Here is an 18,065-nt window from a genome sequence, read left to right on the forward strand (position 1 = left end):
CCCTCACCCCCTAAGGTTTGCCTCTCTCCCCAGCACAAGAACCCTTCTGTTTCTTTCTCTCTCCCAATTCCCAACCTTATACTCACTCGCCATATTGGTGCCCAACCGCCTGGTGCTAGAGGTGCCACGCCAACTGCTGGCTAATTTCCACATGCCAAGTCAAGAGGCATGGCATGGAGCTATGGCTATCCTTCTTGCAGCCCTTGTAGTGTCAGACAGCTGCTGGTTGACTTCTGCCCTCACAAGCCAAGAAGCATGGTGTGGAGCGGTGGCTCCAGCACATACCTTTTAATAATTTTAAAGATTAATGGCCTCAACTCCCTAATTAAAATACATAGTCTAACTGGATGGATTAAGAAACAAAATCCATCTTTCCATTATCTGTAAGAAACTCAACTTTAAAGATAGACACCACCATAAAGTAAAAAGATGGGAAAAATTATACCAAGCTAATGGATCTAGGAAACAAGATGGTATTGTTCTTCTAATACCTGACAAAACACACTACAGACTAAAACTGTAGTCAGGGGAGATAAAAAATAATTAACCAAGAAGATACTACAATCCAAAATATATGCGCCAAACTCTGGCGCACCTAATTTCATATGAAGCATATTATTGGAACTGGAGACAGGGATTAGCACCAACCAAATAATAATAGTTGATTTCAATACTTGTTCAAACAGTCTGGAAATGACTGTATAATTTTCACAAAGTTAAAAGTTGATCTTCCATATGATCCAGCTATACCACTTGTGGGGATATGCCCAAAAGACTCAACACCCTACTCCATAGATACTTGCTAAGCCATGTTGATTGCTACTCTATTCACATTACCTAAGAACATGTGAACACTAAAATGTTCTCCAGCTAGTGATTGAATAATGAAAATGTGGTACATATACAGTAGAATTTTATTCAGCTGGAAACAAAAAATACTGAGAATTTCAGGTTAAATGCATAGAAATAGAGCATATCATACTTAACTAGATAACCCAGGTTCAGAAAGACAACTTTCATATATACTCTGTTGTTAGTCTTCCTACCCTCAAATCTTTAGATGTGATTATATGTAGTGGTTTAAGTGCGATTGGCCCCCTTAGGCTCCTGTCTTTGAATGCTTGGTTCCTAGTTGGTAGAACTGTTTGGCAAGGATTAGAAGGTGTGGCTGTGTTGGTGGAGGTGTGTCACTGGAGTGGGCTTTGGAGCCTGAAAATCCTCTCACCATCCCCAGTGCATTCCCTGCTTCCCATATGTGGTTCAGGACATACGCTCTCAGCTCCTGCTCTAGTAGCATACCTGCCTGACTGTTGCCATTCTCCCTGCCACAGGGGGGGTGGACTGCTACCCCTCTGACACTCTAAGTGCCAAATAAGGCCTTGGTCACAGTGTTTTATCACAGCAATAGAAAAAAGTAACAAATACAGTATATAGCCTGCAGTGACTGCAGAGTCTATGGAAATGAAAAGGGACACAGGGGAAGTAAGGGTGGGAGTGGGGGAGAGGAAGGAGCTCTGGAGAAGAAGACAACAAAATGCTGGTGCTATGAATGGGGAAATGTGAAAAACAGCAGGAGAGTTTAATTGGGGAGAAGGAAGGGAAAGAAACAAAGAGAGAGAGGGAAAGATGAGGAATAAATAACACTAAAGATGTTTGGAAAATCTATAAAGAATTGCATTATTTAATGTTTACCTAAATTTACATATAATATGCATAGGAATACATGTACACATAATTTAAATGAGGTTACTTTAGTTGGAGTGATGGATCCATAGACTATCTAACAAAAACCCCAGTATCATGCATGAGAATTCTTTTGAGTTTTTGGTCAAGGAAGTACAAGCAACTCCCAAAACAATACAGCCTATTGTTGTTGTATTTAGTTGCCTTCCAGAATCAATGTTGAGTCCTTTGTTGAAGACACCATACACTTTGGGCATTTGGAGTAATTGAGCTGGATCTGACCAAGAAGCCTCTTCATTAAGAATTATCATTCATGGTATAAGAAGATGCTATCCAAACTGCCAAGAGAGAATAGCAATCAATAGTTCTACTCAGCTGTGATACCTAAAAACAACAAACATGACCAGAATAGCAAGATATTCCCAAAGGTGAGATAGTGACACTATATCTTGACAATAGCCAACAGCTGTCTAATCAGATTAAGGACTGCTCAATAAAATGGAATTCATGCCTGGCACTGTAAACTTAGTCAACTACCCATGACTGATGAGACCATGGAATTTGGAGGAGAACCTATCTGTAGCATGAATCTTCAAAGTTCTTATTAATAAAATCAAACCCGAGGCCAGTTATTGGGGTCAATGCTGGTAGATCAGAGAGACAGAACAAACCACAGCTATCTCACCTTGCCAATTCCTAAGCTGGTCCTGTTTCCTCAGACTGGAGGCCTCTGAGTCCTCATCCGGAATGGGTCTCAGCTGAATTACTGCTCAAAAGCCTGAATGCTTAACCAGCCAAAATCTTAACCAGCCAAATGCCTCTAGTTTCTGGTCCTCACGCCTTATATATCTTTCTACTTTCTACCACCACTCCCTGGGATTAAAGGCTGGCTTTCTGGGATTAAAGGCGTGTCACTATGCTTGGCTGTTTCCAATGTGGCCTTGAACTCACAGAGATCCAGAGGGATTTCTATCTCTGGAATGCTAGGATTAAAGGTGTGAGTGTCACCATTTTCTAGCCTTTGTATCTAGTAGCTGTCTGTTCTGACCCCAGATAAATTTATTAAGGTACACAATATTTTGGGGAACATAATACCACCACACCTATCCTACTGCTACTTTCTCAACCAAGTATAATCTCTAACTGCATTCTTAATACTTACCTTTATATTCACAGATAAGTGCAGTTTTCACCTGTTAGCAAAGAAGCATTTTTGCAGCAGATGGAGATACTACAGAAAGCCACAACTAGTCAAAATGAAAAGCACTGGCCATGAGGTTCCCAGCCCTAATAGATACATCTACAACACAGCTCTTAGATGTAAGGCTCAGGGGATATAATGGAGGAGGAGTATAAAAATTGTAAGAGCCAGAGGACCAGACCATTTATTATGAGATTTGTCTTATATAAACGACAGGAAGGGTGTACCAATGAATTTTCAACAATATAGTTGCTTACCTAAAACCAGAACAATGACAACACCAATTGACATGACAACATGGAAGAGGGAAATCTCAGGAGGCCCTACCCCTAGATGAAAAGATGCAATTAAATAATGATTGCTAAGAGAGGGAGACTCAATCTTCCCCAGGGATGAGCCCCCTAATTGTTATTCAATACCATAAGGTCAGCTTAAAATATATATACAAATGAGCAACACTAAATGGACTCAATAACACACACACACACACACACACACACACACACACACACACACACGCACGTCCTTGCGCGCGTCATCAAGAAAAAGAGGCCATAAGTTTTAGAGGGAGCAGGGGATGGTGGTGGTGCACAATAGGGGATGAGAGAGGAGAAGGTAGGAAACAGCACAAATACAGTACTCACATAGGAAATTTTGACAAAAATGTTAAGAACACTGACTGAATAAAGAAGGAGATAATGAATTAGGAAGCAGGTCAGTGATTAACTTGGGAAGAAGATAACTGACTGAATGAGATTAAAGACACTGCGTTGTGTATGCAACAACAAAAGAATTTAGGAGAACACTCACTGAAGGGGAAGAAGAATTACTGAATTCTGAAGGTGATCACTGGCTGAGTTGGGATAGTCCAAAATGACTGAATTGGGAAGGAGATCACTGATGGAATCGGACAGTAGATTAATGTCTGCATTAGGACAAAGACAATGACTTAATTGAGAAGGAGATCATGCACTGATTTGCAAAGATCATTCATTGATGAGGGAAGAGATCAATGACTATAGTGGGAAGGAAAACACTCAGTGAACTGTAACAGAAATCAATGCTGAATTGGGAAGGAGATCACTGACTGAGCTGAGAAAGGCAGCAATCAGTGAATTGGACAAATCATTTGCCAGTTGAGAGGGGCTTACTCTCTGAAGTTCATAGGAGATAAGTCTACCTAATAGGGAAGATAATTACTCAAAGAATTTGCAAGGAGATCACAATCCGAATTGGGTTATAGATCACTGGTTGAGTTTGGAAGGAAAACACTTATTAGGTAAGGGATCACTGACTGAGTTGATAAGATGATTATTAACTGAGTTGGAATGGGTACGACTGAGTGAAATAGGAGTATGATCACTGATAAAACTGGGAGAGAGATTATTGAGTGAATTTCAAAGGACACCCATAGTTGGACTGTGAATGAGACATGGACTCATTGAATTGGGAAGAAAATACCTTACTTGATAAAAAGATCACTGTCTGAATTGACAGCGAGTTCACTGGCTGAATTTGGAAGGACATGGATGACTGAATTGGGATATCGCTCACTGACTAAATTGGGAAGCTCACTGACTGAATTGGGACGATCACTGATTGGATTAGGAAGTTGTATTAGTTACTTTTCTATTGTTGTGATAAAACACCATGATCAAAGAAAATTAGAGAAGGAAGAATTTAGTTGGCTTTAGGGTTCCAGAAGGTTAGAGTCCAGGATGGCAGAGGAGAGGTAGCAGGTTGCAGGAATGGTGACTTGAGCAGGAAGCAGAGGGGTCACATAGTGAACTGCAAGCAGGAAGTAGAGTGCGAACTACAAATAGAGTGAGTCTTTAAACTCCCAAAGCCCATCTCTGCTGTCATACTTCCTCTGGCTAAGCCATGACTTCTAAACTTTTTCAAACAACATCACCAGTTGGAGACTAAGTATTCAAATGTCCCCAAATATGGGAAATATTTAGCATTCAAACCTTCACATTCAGCTTCCTGGCCCTCATAGTCTCTTGACCATATCATAATGCAAAACACATATAGTACAACTTCAATAGTCCCCATAGTTTTTACAGTCTCAACACTGTTTAAAAATTCAAAATCTCTCCCAAGACTTAAGACAATCTTTTAATTGTAAACCCCTATGTTATGGGATATTTGTTCACACTGACACCCCAGGACTTTCAGTAAAGTTAAACCTTGAATCAGAGGGCAGAGTCAGTGATTCATTGACCAGAACTAACCATAGATATGTTGGAGGAGCAAGGGAGTCAGATAGAGATGTACAGGAAGAGATAAGGAGGAGCTTGAAGAGGTTTCATGGGCTTTTTGATCTGGGAAACATAGAGAGTAGGGTCAGCCAACTGTTCCTCTGCTGTTCTTTGAATTTATTAGTTTTTATCTTAATTTCTTAGCTTTTATTAATACTAGAACAATAGAGGTAAATGCATTATCTGGCAACCAGTGAATGGCTTTAAACCACTACTACCATGGCTGGCTTTCTCCCCTTTGCTCTAGACCCTCCCAGGAAGTCATGGGCCTTTCTCATTGTAGTCCCTTTGCAGTACACTCTTGCTGCCACCAGCTCCCAACCTCAAACACTGCAGGTGGCTGGTTCCCTAGCAGCATCAGTGTTAGCAGCCCACTGCAGCTGCCTCTGTCATTTGGGTGGCCCCTTTGTCTTCATGCATCGGCCTCTCCTGTTTGTTTTCCCCTTGCACCCACTTCTCAGGCCTATCACTCACCCTTCCTGTGCAGCCAGACACAAGCACCTCGGCCCAGCAGAGCTAGCCCAGCCTCCTGGAATGCCCCCCCCACTGCCCTCCCAGGCCTGTCCTATGCAGTTTGGCATAAGTACCTGGGCCAAACAGAGCTAATATGACTACCTGATCACCACCCTCCACAGTCTACTGCCACCTCCTCATCTTTGTCTTTGCTGTCATCATCAGCAGATCTGGTGAGATACCAGGGAATTCTTTTTTTTTTTTGGTTTTTCGAGACAGGGTTTCTCTGTGTAGCTTTGCACCTTTTCCTGGAACTCACTTGGTAGCCCAGGCTGGCCTCGAACTCACAGAGATCCACCTGCCTCTGCCTCCCGAGTGCTGGGATTAAAGGCGTGCGCCACCACCGCCCGGCCAATACCAGGGAATTCTTAAAGGGGAAATTATTTTTTTTTTAAAAAAAGATTTTTTCCTATGTTAAGAATGGGAAGCAATATTACAACACAGGGAGTTAGGTCTCTGTATGGTTCCTTTATGAATGGTTTGAAAATGAAAAATTTAAATGAAGGGAAAATCAATTTATTTAGGATTGACATGTCAATTATAATTATTACCAGTTTGGTAATTCATGTTTTATCTTTAAAAGAGTGGTTTGATATCAGTGCCAAATATGAAAAATTGACTGATAAGATACAATCTTTAGAAAAACCTACTAATGAAACTAAGAAAACTATTCACACACAGACTGAGGAATTTAGAGCAGAACCTATTTCACCATTGCATTATGAAACTGAAGAGGAGAGCCCCAAGGTTATTAGAAAACCAAGCTTAATTTACCCAGTTACCATACAAGAATGCAGAAGTTAACTGGGATCCTATAGAAATGTTAGATTTGAAGAGATTTAAGGAGGTAGTCATTTCATATGGTATGTATTAACTCTTTGTAAAGCAGATATTAAATGGGCAACTCAGAGCTGAATTATCCCATAAGACTGGAAAGATTTAGTTACAGAAATATTGAAAGCTGGTACTCAGTTACAATGGGAAACATGGTGGAGAGAGGAAGCTAGGGTCATAGAACAACACAGTAGGGCTAGAGGTATTGAAATTTCCCAAGACCAGTTTATCTGTGAAGGGCAGTATGCTGATTTGCAAAGACAGTTAGATTTTATGATCATACCTTGGTCCTATGCTGTATAGTAGCAGCTTTGAATGACTGGGACAGGGTTGAAGAATCAGGAAAGAGGACTGCGTCATTAACTAAAATTACACAAGGCCCAAAAGAAGCCTTCACTGATTTTAAAAGTAACTGACTTCACCTGTAAATAGAATAATATTAAATTCTGAAGATAGACAAATATTAATTGAATCTTTGACTTTTGAAAATGCTAATTCAGAACACAAAAGGATGATTAGGCCTTTAAACTCAACATCCATAAATAAATGGATCCAAAATACAGTTGATATTGTATCTCACATTTATGATGATACTTTGCTAGGAGAAGTGATTTCTAAAACTTTTAAGAAAAATCAAAAAGTTAGATGTTTTAATTGTGGCAAACAAAGTCATCTGAAAAGGGATTATAGGCAAGGTGTTTCTAGAAACAATGTTTTTTCTAGAGATAATCCAAACAGAAGGCCCTAACCTTCTGGAATATGCAGAAGGTGTGGCAAAGGCAGGCATTGGACTAATGAATGTAGATCAATAAGGGATGGGCAATGTAACCCTTTGCTATCAGGAAATGCCTTGGGGGGCGGGGGGCTTCTCACAGGCCCTAATGTCAAATTTGGTTAGTAATTCCATGTCAGCATTGGGAAAACTCCTCCACAGAGCAATTAAAAGACTTAATGACTGTTGTTAAAAACCATACTGCTCTGGATTGTAACTAGAGTTTTCCTGCCTTGCCCACAGTCAGGACAAATCTTTGTCACCACCAGTCCCACAGCCGCTCAGACCCAACCAAGTAAACACAGAGACTTACATTGCTTACAAACTGTATGGTCATGACAGGCTTCTTGCTAACTGTTCTTATAGCTTAAATTAATTCATTTCCATAAATCTATACCTTGCCACGTGGCTCGTGGCTTACCAGCGTCTTCACATGCTGCTTGTCATGGCAGTGGCTGACAGTGTCTCCTTCCACCTTCCTGTTCTTTCTTTTCTCCTCTCTGTTAGTCCCGCCTATACTTCCTGCCTAGCCACTGGCCAATCAGTGTTTTATTTATTGACCAATCAGAGCAATTTGACTTACAGACCATCCCACAGCACTGGATGACAGAACAGCTTCAGTAAATAAAATAGTTTTCAGGAGAGACCTTAAAACAAATATTTTGGCAAATTTCTATAAATGATCAAAGAGCAAAGCTAAAAATACAAATGAATGGCATTGTAATTGAAGATTTACTAGACATAGGAAAAGATGTAACAATACTTTCTCCAAAATTTTGGCATCCAGATTGGCCTCTTCAGGTGGTAAATGTCCAACTTCTAGGGATTAGAACTTTATCTCAGGTAAAACAAAGTAGAAGGTGGGTTGAATGTATAGGGACAGAAGGACAGATAGGAAAATTAAAGCCATATGTGGCTAACATAGCAATAAATTTATGGGGGGACATGATTAATTACAGCAATGGAAAACACATTAACATTCCTTCAGTCTCCAACAAAAACCACAAAAAACCCCAAATGTTTCTGAGAAAATTATGAAAAGGTATTATCAAGAACAGTCACAGACTATTCAGTTTGTACATAAACAAGGCACAACAGCTGTTGATTTTTTAAAGGTACCAACAGCTTGGTAACAGATTTGAGAGCTATCAATAAAATGTTCCAGCCAAAGAGCTCTTTACAGCCTGGAATTACCTTGCCTTCTTTATTACCTAAAGGATGGTCTATTATAGTGATTGATTTAAAAGACTGCTTTTTTTTAAAAACTATACCTTTACAAGAACAGGAAAGAGGAAAATTTGCCTCCTTTACACTGCCTACTTATAATTCCTAGCCTGTTAAAAGGTATCAGAGGAAAGTTCTTCCACAAAGGATGTTAAACAGCTCCACTATGTGTCAATATTTTCTACAACAGCCATTGGAAATAATTTGTAAACAGTTTCCTCAATCTATAATTTACCATTATATATTACTATCTGATTCAGATGCAGATACCTTAGAAAAACATTTGATGAAGTAAAGAGAATTTTGCATTGTTGGGGATTACAAATGCTCCTAAAAAATATAAAGGGGAAAGTCTATTAATTACTTGTATATAAGATAGGTACACAAAAAATTCAACCACAGTAAAACCAAAGTACAAATCAGGAGAGATCAATTATGAATTCTCAATTATTTAAAAAAGTTACCTGGAGGTATTAACTATCTATGGCCTGCAATTGGATTAACAACTCAAGAGCTAAGTAATTTATTTAAAAACCTTACAAGGTGATAAGGACTTAAATAGTCCAAGAAAATTATCAGCTGATGCTGAGAGCAAACTACAGGATGCACATGAAGATCATTTGGATCCAGAGTTTGATTGCATTCTGGTTATTTTACCCTCTATGAATTTTCCCACAGTATTCTCATGCAGAGAAGATACTATTTTAGAATGTATATTTTTGCCACACAAACAGAATAAAAAATTAAAGACCTACACAGAAAAGTTTTCTGAACTGATTCTGAAAGAAAACCGAGACTTTGTCAATTAACAGGAATAGACCCAACAGAAATTGTGGTATCTTTTACTAATACTAAAATTGCCTCATTACGGGAAGAGAACAAACATGGGCAAAGATCTTGCAGTAATTTCTCAGGAGAGATTAGAAATAAATATCCCAAAAGGAAGAGACTTCAGTTTACAAAAAGAATTAATTGGATCCTTCCTCACATTTTACAAGGAACAACAATTTCTGGAGCCACCCCCTACATTCTATACTGATGCAAATAAATCAAGAAAGGCAGATTATAAGTCAGGAAAAATAAACAAAGTAATTCAAAGCCCTTATGGTTTCATTCAAAAGTCAGAACTATATGCTATTCTCAGGGTATTAATGTTGTTATTGACTCTCAATATGCATAAAGTATTGTTTTACATATTGAAGCCATTGAAATTATTCCAGATCATTCATAATTAACATTGTTATTTATTCAATTACAAAAAATGCTCAGAAACAGAAATCATCCCTTGTATGCAACACATATCAAGTGCCATATGAGTCTACCAGGTAATGGTAGCACTAGCATAAGGTAATGATGGAATTGATCAGCAATTGGTAGGAAATGTGCTAGAAGCTTCAGAATTTCAAAAGAAACACAACGTTAATAGCAAAGGTTTGAAGAAAGAATTTTCTATTACTTGGCAACAAACAAAGGTAATATAAGGAAATGTCTTTCATGTTCTTTGTATAACCAACCTCCACTGCCTGCAGGAAATAACTCAAAGGGTACTTAAAGAAACAAAATTTGGCAAATGGATGTATTTTATTTTGCAGAATTTGGAAAATTAGATATGTTGGAGGACTGAGAGAGTTAGATAGAGATGTACAGGAAGAGATAAGGAGGGCCTTAGAGAGGTTTCACAGGCTTTTCAATCTGGGAAATGTGGAGAGCAGGGTCAGCTAATTGTTCCTCTGCTGTTCTTTGGATTTGTCAGGTTTTTATCTCTGACTCCTGAGTTTTTATTAATACTGGAACAATTAAGGTAAACACGTTAGCTCTTATAAAATTAAAAAGCAAATTACATACTTTTAACATATAATGACACAGAATATACATTACCATTACAAAAAGGAGGGATGGGGGCATAATGAGGAAGACTAGGCAAAAGCAAGACCAAAATCCAGTAGGGAAAATACCAAATTCTTCAGCTTCATGTTTGATGTCAAAGGATATAGATGGTTCTGCCCTTCCATTTTGCTGCTTACAACATACCTCTAATTCCTGTGTGCAGCTTTCCTTGGTAGGTTTGTCATGGATCAGACTTCTGTAGCATCTTGGGGTCTCAAACACAACTCAGGCTTTAGTTTTACAACTTCGTGAAGTAGTCTGTCAGTACCTCTTACTCTCTCAGGGCCTTCATGCATGGACTTTTCTGTCACACATTCAATGGCTTCAGCAGCTCTCTGAAAATGCAGAGGAAGATTTTATGCCCTTTCCCCTCATGCATCCTTTATGACTGTAAAACTGGCATGATATGAATGACATTGTCAAATGGTGACTTTTAGCTTAAGATGGACTGTGGTCCCTTGAGGAACATTTGCAATGGTTTTTGATTACATTTATTTCTAAGGAGCATAAAATGTTTTATGGTCTCTTTCAGAAGTTGGAAGTTTATCTGCGTGGGGTCTTACTTTGAGGACATCCTTCCCTTTATTCCAGTGCTGAGGACAACACCATTCTTTAATGGTACTAATCTCCTTGTTTCTTTTAACACAAGTCTTAGCTGCAATATTAAGTTTGCCAATGAGCTGGTACTTTCCAAACAACATTTTGTTTCTTTCTTCCCATTTGCTCTTTTTTTTATTGTAGACAAGCATAAGAGAAGATACTGATAACCATGAGACAGAGTCACTATTAAACTGTTTTGAATTCTCTTCTTCCAAAATAATTAACACATTACTTTTTAATTTAGCCCTAGGCAAGTTCTTAGGACAAAGGCAGAAAACATCCTTTAACCCCCTTTAAGCTCCTTATATCCCTCTGAAACTTCTTAAGCTGAGCCTCTACAGTCAGTGTTGCTTTTTGCAGTATCTTCCAAGTTCCTACTAGGACAATCCACTAAGCCTTAATTACAGTGTTCATTTGCCTTTCTAGTTCAAAGTTCCAAAGTCTTCCACATTCTTCCAAAATACAACATGGTCAGGCTTATCACAATAACAGCTCACTCTCTGGTACCAAATTCTGTATTAATTATTTTCTATTGCTATGATAAAACATCAAGTCAACTTATAGAAGAAAAAGTTTGCTTGAGCTTATGGTTCCAGAGTGTTAGAGTCAATGATGGTGGGGTATAGGGAGCAGGAAGCAGTTATGGTGGCTAGAGCAGCAAGCTGAAAGTTCACATGCTGAACCACCAGTGTGACTATAAATCTAGTGAGTCTTTAAACTCTGAAAGCCCAGCCCCTGTGACATACTTTCTGAAGCATGGTCATACTTCCTAAATCTATGTAAACAATGCAAACAGCTGGGGATCAAATATTCAAATGCTTGAGGCTATAGGGGATATTTATCATTCAAACCACCACAGAAGGAGATAACTGATGAACTGGGAAAGAAATCACAGACTAAATTGAGAAAGAGATAACAATTGGAAAGGAGATCACTAACTGAATTTCCAAGGAGATTAATAACTAGATTGGGAAATCAATCACAGTAAATATTCAGAAGGTAATTATTGACTGATTTGTGAAATATATATTTAATTGATTTTCAGTGGAAAAACTGATGAACTCTATCAAATAGGAGATCAGTAAAATGGGAAGATTACTGAGTGAATTGGGAAGAAGTTCACAGACTGAATTTGGAAGGACATCAGTGGCTGAACTAGGAAGTACATTACTCACTGATTTTGAAAGGAGATCATTAACTCTATTAAGCAGGGTACTTACTGAGTTGGGAATGTGATCTCTGAGTGAGTTAGGAAGAATATCACTCACTACATTGGGAAATACTTCATATTTTGAATTGGGGCAGAGATTACTGATTGAGTTAGCAGCTGAATGGGGAATGGGATAAATATAACAGATCACCAAAAGAATTCAGGGGCAATTATTTTTTGAGTTGGAAAATCACTGACAATTAAAGGAGATTATTAGTTGAATTTGGAAGGAAATCATTCATCTAATGGAAAGGAGATCAATGAACTGGGAAGCAAATTTATGACTTGACTTTGTAAGGATTTCAATGATTGAATTGGGAAGGAGATCAGTGACTGAATTTGGAGGATGATCACTCACTTCAGGAAGATGTCACTCACTGAATTTACAAGGAGACTGCTGAAATAGGAAAGAGCTCACTGAGTGAATTGGGAAGTAGATCACACTGAATGGGGAAGGCAATCATTCAATAAATTAAAACTCATTCACTGAATTTGGAAGGAGATCAATCAGTGAATTAGAGAGAGATTATTCATCGAATTGGGAAGACAATCACTACATTGAGGAAGATATACTGAATTATAAGGATCACTAAGCGGAAAAGGACCACTGAATTAGGAAGGAAATTTCCTATTGAATTGGGAAAAAGATTACTGAATTGGGGAAAAATCACTACTGAATTGGGAAGGAGATTGCAGACTACATTTAAGGACATCTCTGACTAACTTGGGAAGATCACTAGTTGCATTGGGAATGAGGTTACTGACAAAATTGGGAAGGAAATAATTACTAGAATTTTTTTGAGTGGGTAATTAGTAGCCAAATGTTTAGGAAAAACTTCTGTGCCAATATGAAAAATTGTTTGTAAAATAACAGCATATTTTGTTATTATGAACATTGAATAAATTTTTTTTGAGCCATTTTCTTTTTTTTGCTTTTCTCATTTTTTTTATTATTATTATTTTACAACACCATTCAGTTGAACATAATAGCCACAGATTTCCCTGTTCTCCCCCTCTCGCCCACCCCTCCCCCCAGCCCACCCCCCATTCCCACCTCCTCCAGATCAAGGTCTCCCCCGAGGACTGGGGTTGACCTGGTAGACTCAGTCCAGGCAGGTCCATTCCCCCCTCCCAGACGGAGCCAAGTGTCCCTGCATAAGTCCCAGGACTCAAACAGCCAACTCATGCAACGAGCCCAGGACCTGGCACCAATGCACAGCTGCCTCCCAAACAGATCAAGCCAAATGACTGTCTCACCCGTTCAGGTGGCCTGATCCAGTTGGGGGCCCCTCAGCCTTTGGTTCATAGATCCTGTGCTTCCATTCATTTGGTTATTTGTCCCGGTGCTTTATCCAATCTTGGCTTCAACAATTCTCGCTCATATAAACCCTCTTCTTTCTCACTAATTAGACTCCCAGTGCTCCACCAGGGGCCCAGCCGTGGATGTCTGCCTTCAGATTCCTCAGTCCTTGGATGGGGTTTATGGCACCACTATCTGGGTGTTTGGCCATCCCATCACCAGAGTAGGTCAGTTCCTGCCGTCTCACGACCATTGCCAGCAGTCTTTTGTGGGGGTATCTTTGTGGATCTCCGTGGGCCTCCCTAGCTCTCTGCTTCCTCCCCTTCTCACCTTCTCATGTGGTCTTCATGGTCTCCTATTCCTTGTTCTCCCTCTCTTTTCTTGATCCAGTTAGGATCTCCCACTCTCTTTCCCTCGACTGTCGCCCTTCATTGTTCCCACTCATGACCAGGCTGTTCATGTAGATCTCGTCCATTTCTCCATGTCTTTTTTTGGGGTCCCGTTTTCCAGGTAGCCTCACTGGTGATGTGAGTAGCAGTCCAGTCATCCTTGTTCCACATCTAGCATCTTCCTATGAGTGAGTACATACCATATTTATCTTTCTGAGTCTGTGTTACCTCACTCAGGATGATTTTTTCTAGATCCATCCATTTGCCTGCAAACCGTGTGATGTCATTGTTTTTCTCTGCTGAGTAGTATTCCATTGTGTATATGTGCCACAATTTATTTATCCATTCTTCAGTTGAAGGGCATCTAGGTTGTTTCCAGGTTTTGGCTACTACAAACAATGCTGATATGAACATAGCTGAGCAAGTGCTCTTGTGGTATGATTGAGCATTTCTTGGGTATATGCCCAGGAGTGGTATAGCTGGATCTTGGGGGAGATTGATTCCCAATTTTCTAAGAAAGCGCCATATTGATTTCCAAAGTGGTTGTACAAGCTTGCATTCCCACCAGCAGTGGAGGAGAGTTCCCCTAGTTCCACATCCTCTCCAGCATAAAGTGTCTTCAGTGTTTTTGATCTTAGCCACTCTGACAGGCGTAAGGTGGTATCTCAGAGTTGTCTTGATTTGCATTTCCCTGATGATTAGGGAAGTTGAGCAATTCCTTAAGTGTCTTTCAGCCATTTGGGATTCCTCTGTTGAGAATTCTCTGTTTAGTTCTAAAGCCCATTTCTCAATTGGACTGTTGGTCCTTTTGATGTCTAATTTCTTGAGTTCCTTATATATTCTGGATATCAGTCCTCTGTCAGATGTGGGGTTGGTGAAGATCTTTTCCCATTCTGTAGGCTGTCGCTTTGCCTTGTTGACCGTATCCTTTGCTCTACAAAAGCTTCTCAGTTTCAAGAGGTCCCATTGATTGATTGATTGCCTCAGTGTCTGCGCTACTGGTGTTATATTTAGGAAGTGATCTCCTATGCCAAGGCGTTCAAGACTATTTCCTACTTTCTCTTCTAGCAGGTTCAGAGTAGCTGTATTTATGTTGAGGTCTTTGATCCACTTGGACTTAAGTTTTGTGCACGGTGACAGATATGGATCTATTTGCAGCCTTCTACACGCTGATATCCAGTTATGCCAGCACCATTTGTTGAAGATGCTTTCTTTTTTCCATTGTACACTTTTGGCTTCTTTGTCAAAAATTATATGTCCATAGGTGTGTGGGTTAATGTCAGGGTCTTCAATTCGATTCCATTGGTCCACTTGTCGGTTTTTATGCCAATACCAGGTTGTTTTTATTACTGTAGCTCTATAGTAGAGCTTGAAGTGGGGGATTGTGATGCCTCCAGAAGTTGTTTTATTGTACAGGTTTCTTTTAGCTATCCTGGGTTTTTTGTTTTTCCATATGAAGTTGAGTATTGTTCTTTCCAGGTCTGTGAAGAATTGTGTTGGTATTTTGATGGGGATTGCATTGAATCTGTAAATTGCTTTTGGTAAGATTGCCATTTTTACTATGTTAACCCTGCCTATCCATGAGCATGGGAGATCTTTCCATTTTCTAAGATCTTCTTCAATTTCTTTTTTCATGGACTTAAAGTTCTTGTCATATAGGTCCTTCACTTGCTTGGTTAGTGTTACCCCAAGGTATTTTATGTCATTTTTGGCTATTGTAAAGGGTGATGTATCTCTAATTGCCTTCTCAGCTTCTTTGTCCATTGTATATAGGAGGGCTACTGATTTTTTTGAGTTGATCTTGTATCCTGCTATGTTGCTGAAGGTGTTTATAAGCTTTATCAATTCCTGGGTGGAATCTTTGGGGTCACTCAAGTATACTATCATGTCGTCTGCAAATAGGGAAAGCTTGACTTCTTCCTTTCCAATTTGAATCCCCTTAATCTCCTTATGTTGTCTTATTGCTCTGGCTAGAACTTCAAGTACTATATTGAATAAGTATGGGGAGAGTGGACAGCCTTGTCTCGTTCCTGATTTTAGTGGGATTGCTTTGAGTTTCTCTCCATTTAATTTGTTGTTGGCTCTTGGTTTGCTATATATTGCCTTTATTATGTTTAGGTATGTTCCCTGTATTCCTGATCGCTCCAAGACTTTTATCATGAAGGGGTGTTGGATTTTGTCAAATGCCTTTTCTGCATCTAGTGAGATGATCATGTGGTTTTTTTCTTTGAGTTTGTTTATATGGTGTATTACATTAATGGACTTTCGTATGTTGAACCACCCTTGCATCCCTGGGATGAAGCCTACTTGATCATGGTGGATAATTGTTCTGATGTGTTCTTGGAGTCTGTTTGCCAGTATTTTATTGAGTATTTTTGCATCAATGTTCATGAGGGAGATCGGTCTGTAGTTCTCTTTCTTTGTTGCATCCTTGTTTGGTTTAGGAATCAGGGTAATTGTAGCCTCATAGAAGGAGTTTGGTAATGTTCCTTCTGTTTCTATTATGTGGAACAATTTAGAGAGTATTGGTATTAACTCTTCTTTGAAGATCTGGTAGAATTCTGCGCTGAAACCATCTGGTCCTGGGCTTTTTTTGGTTGGGAGACCTTTAATGACTGTTTCTATTTCCTTAGGGGTTATTGGACTATTTAAATAGTTTATCTGGTCTTGATTTAACTTAGGTATGTGGTATCTATCCAGAAAAATGTCCATTTCTTTTAGGTTTTCCAGTTTTGTGGAGTAGAGGTTTTTGAAATATGACCTTATAATTCTCTGGATTTCCTCAATGTCTGTTGTTATGTCCCCCTTTTCATTTCTGATTTTGTTGATTTGGATTCTCTCTCTCTGTCTTTTGGTTAGTTTGGATAAGGGCTTGTCTATCTTGTTGATTTTCTCAAAGAACCAACTCTTTGTTTCATTAATTTTTTGTATTATTCTCTTAGTTTCTAATTTATTAATTTCACCTCTCACTTTGATAATTTCCTGGCGTCTATTCTTCCTGGGAGACTTTGCTTCTTCTTGTTCTAGAGCTTTCAGATGTGCTGTTAATTCACTAGTGTGGGATTTCTCCAACTTCTTTATGTGGGCATTTAGTGCTATGAATTTCCCTCTTAGCACTGCTTTCATAGTGTCCCATAAGTTTGGGTATGTGGTGTCTTCATTTTCATTGATCTCTAGGAAGTCTTTAATTTATTTCTTTATTTCTTCCTTAACCCATTGGTGATTCAGTTGAGTATTATTCAGTTTCCATGAGATTGTAGGTTTTCTGTAGTTTTTGTTGTTGTTGAAATCTAGCTTTAAACCATGGTGGTCTGATAGAACACAGGAGGTTATTCTGATTGTTTTGTATCTGTTGAGATTTGCTTTGTGGCCAAGTATGTGGTCGATTTTAGAGAAAGTTCCATGGGGTGCTGAGAAGAAAGTATATTCTTTCTTGTTAGGATGGAATGTTCTGTAGATATCTATTAGGTCCAATTGGGTCATGACATCAGTTAAGTCCTTTATTTCTCTGTTAAGTTTCCATTTGGGAGATCTGTCCAGTGGTGAAAGTGGGGTGTTGAGATCTCCCACTATTAATGTGTGGGGTTTTATATGTGGTTTAAGCTTTAGTAATGTTTCTTTTACATATGTGGGTGCCCTTGTGTTTGGGGCATATATGTTCAGAATTGAAACTTCATCTTGGTCGATCTTTCCTGTGACGAGGATGTAATGTCCTTCTTGATCTCTTTTGATTGATTTTAGTTTGAAGTCTATTTTGTTGGATATCAGGATGGCTACCCCTGCTTGTTTCTTAAGACCGTTTGATTGAAAAGTCTTTTCCCAGCCTTTTATTCTTAGGTAGTGTCTGTCTTTGAATTTGATATGTGTTTCTTGTATGCAGCAGAAAGATGGGTCCTGCTTTCATATCCATTCTGTAAGTCTATGTCTTTTTATAGGTGAATTAAGTCCGTTGATATTAAGGGATATTAATGACCAGTGATTCTTCATCCCTGTTATTTTTGGTGGTAGTGTGTGTGTACTTCTCTTCTTTGGGGTTTACTGTTGTGGCTTTATCTATTGCCTGTGTTTTCAAGTGTGTATCTGACTTCCCTCGGTTGGAATTTTCCTTCTAGTGCTTTCTGTAGGGCTGGGTTTGTGGATAGGTATTGTTTAAATCTGGCTTTGTCTTCGAATGTCTTGTTCCTTCCGTCT

General features: G+C 39.1%; 1 long non-coding RNA gene across 2 annotated transcripts in view; it reads left to right on the plus strand.

Moving 5' to 3' along the window:
* Positions 1 to 18,065, plus strand: part of LOC143273405 (uncharacterized) — a 100,644-nt gene that overhangs the window by 28,759 nt on the left and 53,820 nt on the right. For both annotated transcript variants that reach the window (XR_013051498.1, XR_013051497.1), the window contains exon 2: positions 10,908 to 10,993. This is a non-coding gene — a long non-coding RNA (uncharacterized LOC143273405). The remainder of the gene's footprint in view (positions 1 to 10,907; positions 10,994 to 18,065) is intronic.

This window comes from Peromyscus maniculatus, chromosome 5 (assembly GCF_049852395.1).
Source record: "Peromyscus maniculatus bairdii isolate BWxNUB_F1_BW_parent chromosome 5, HU_Pman_BW_mat_3.1, whole genome shotgun sequence".
Lineage (NCBI taxonomy): Eukaryota > Metazoa > Chordata > Mammalia > Rodentia > Cricetidae > Peromyscus > Peromyscus maniculatus.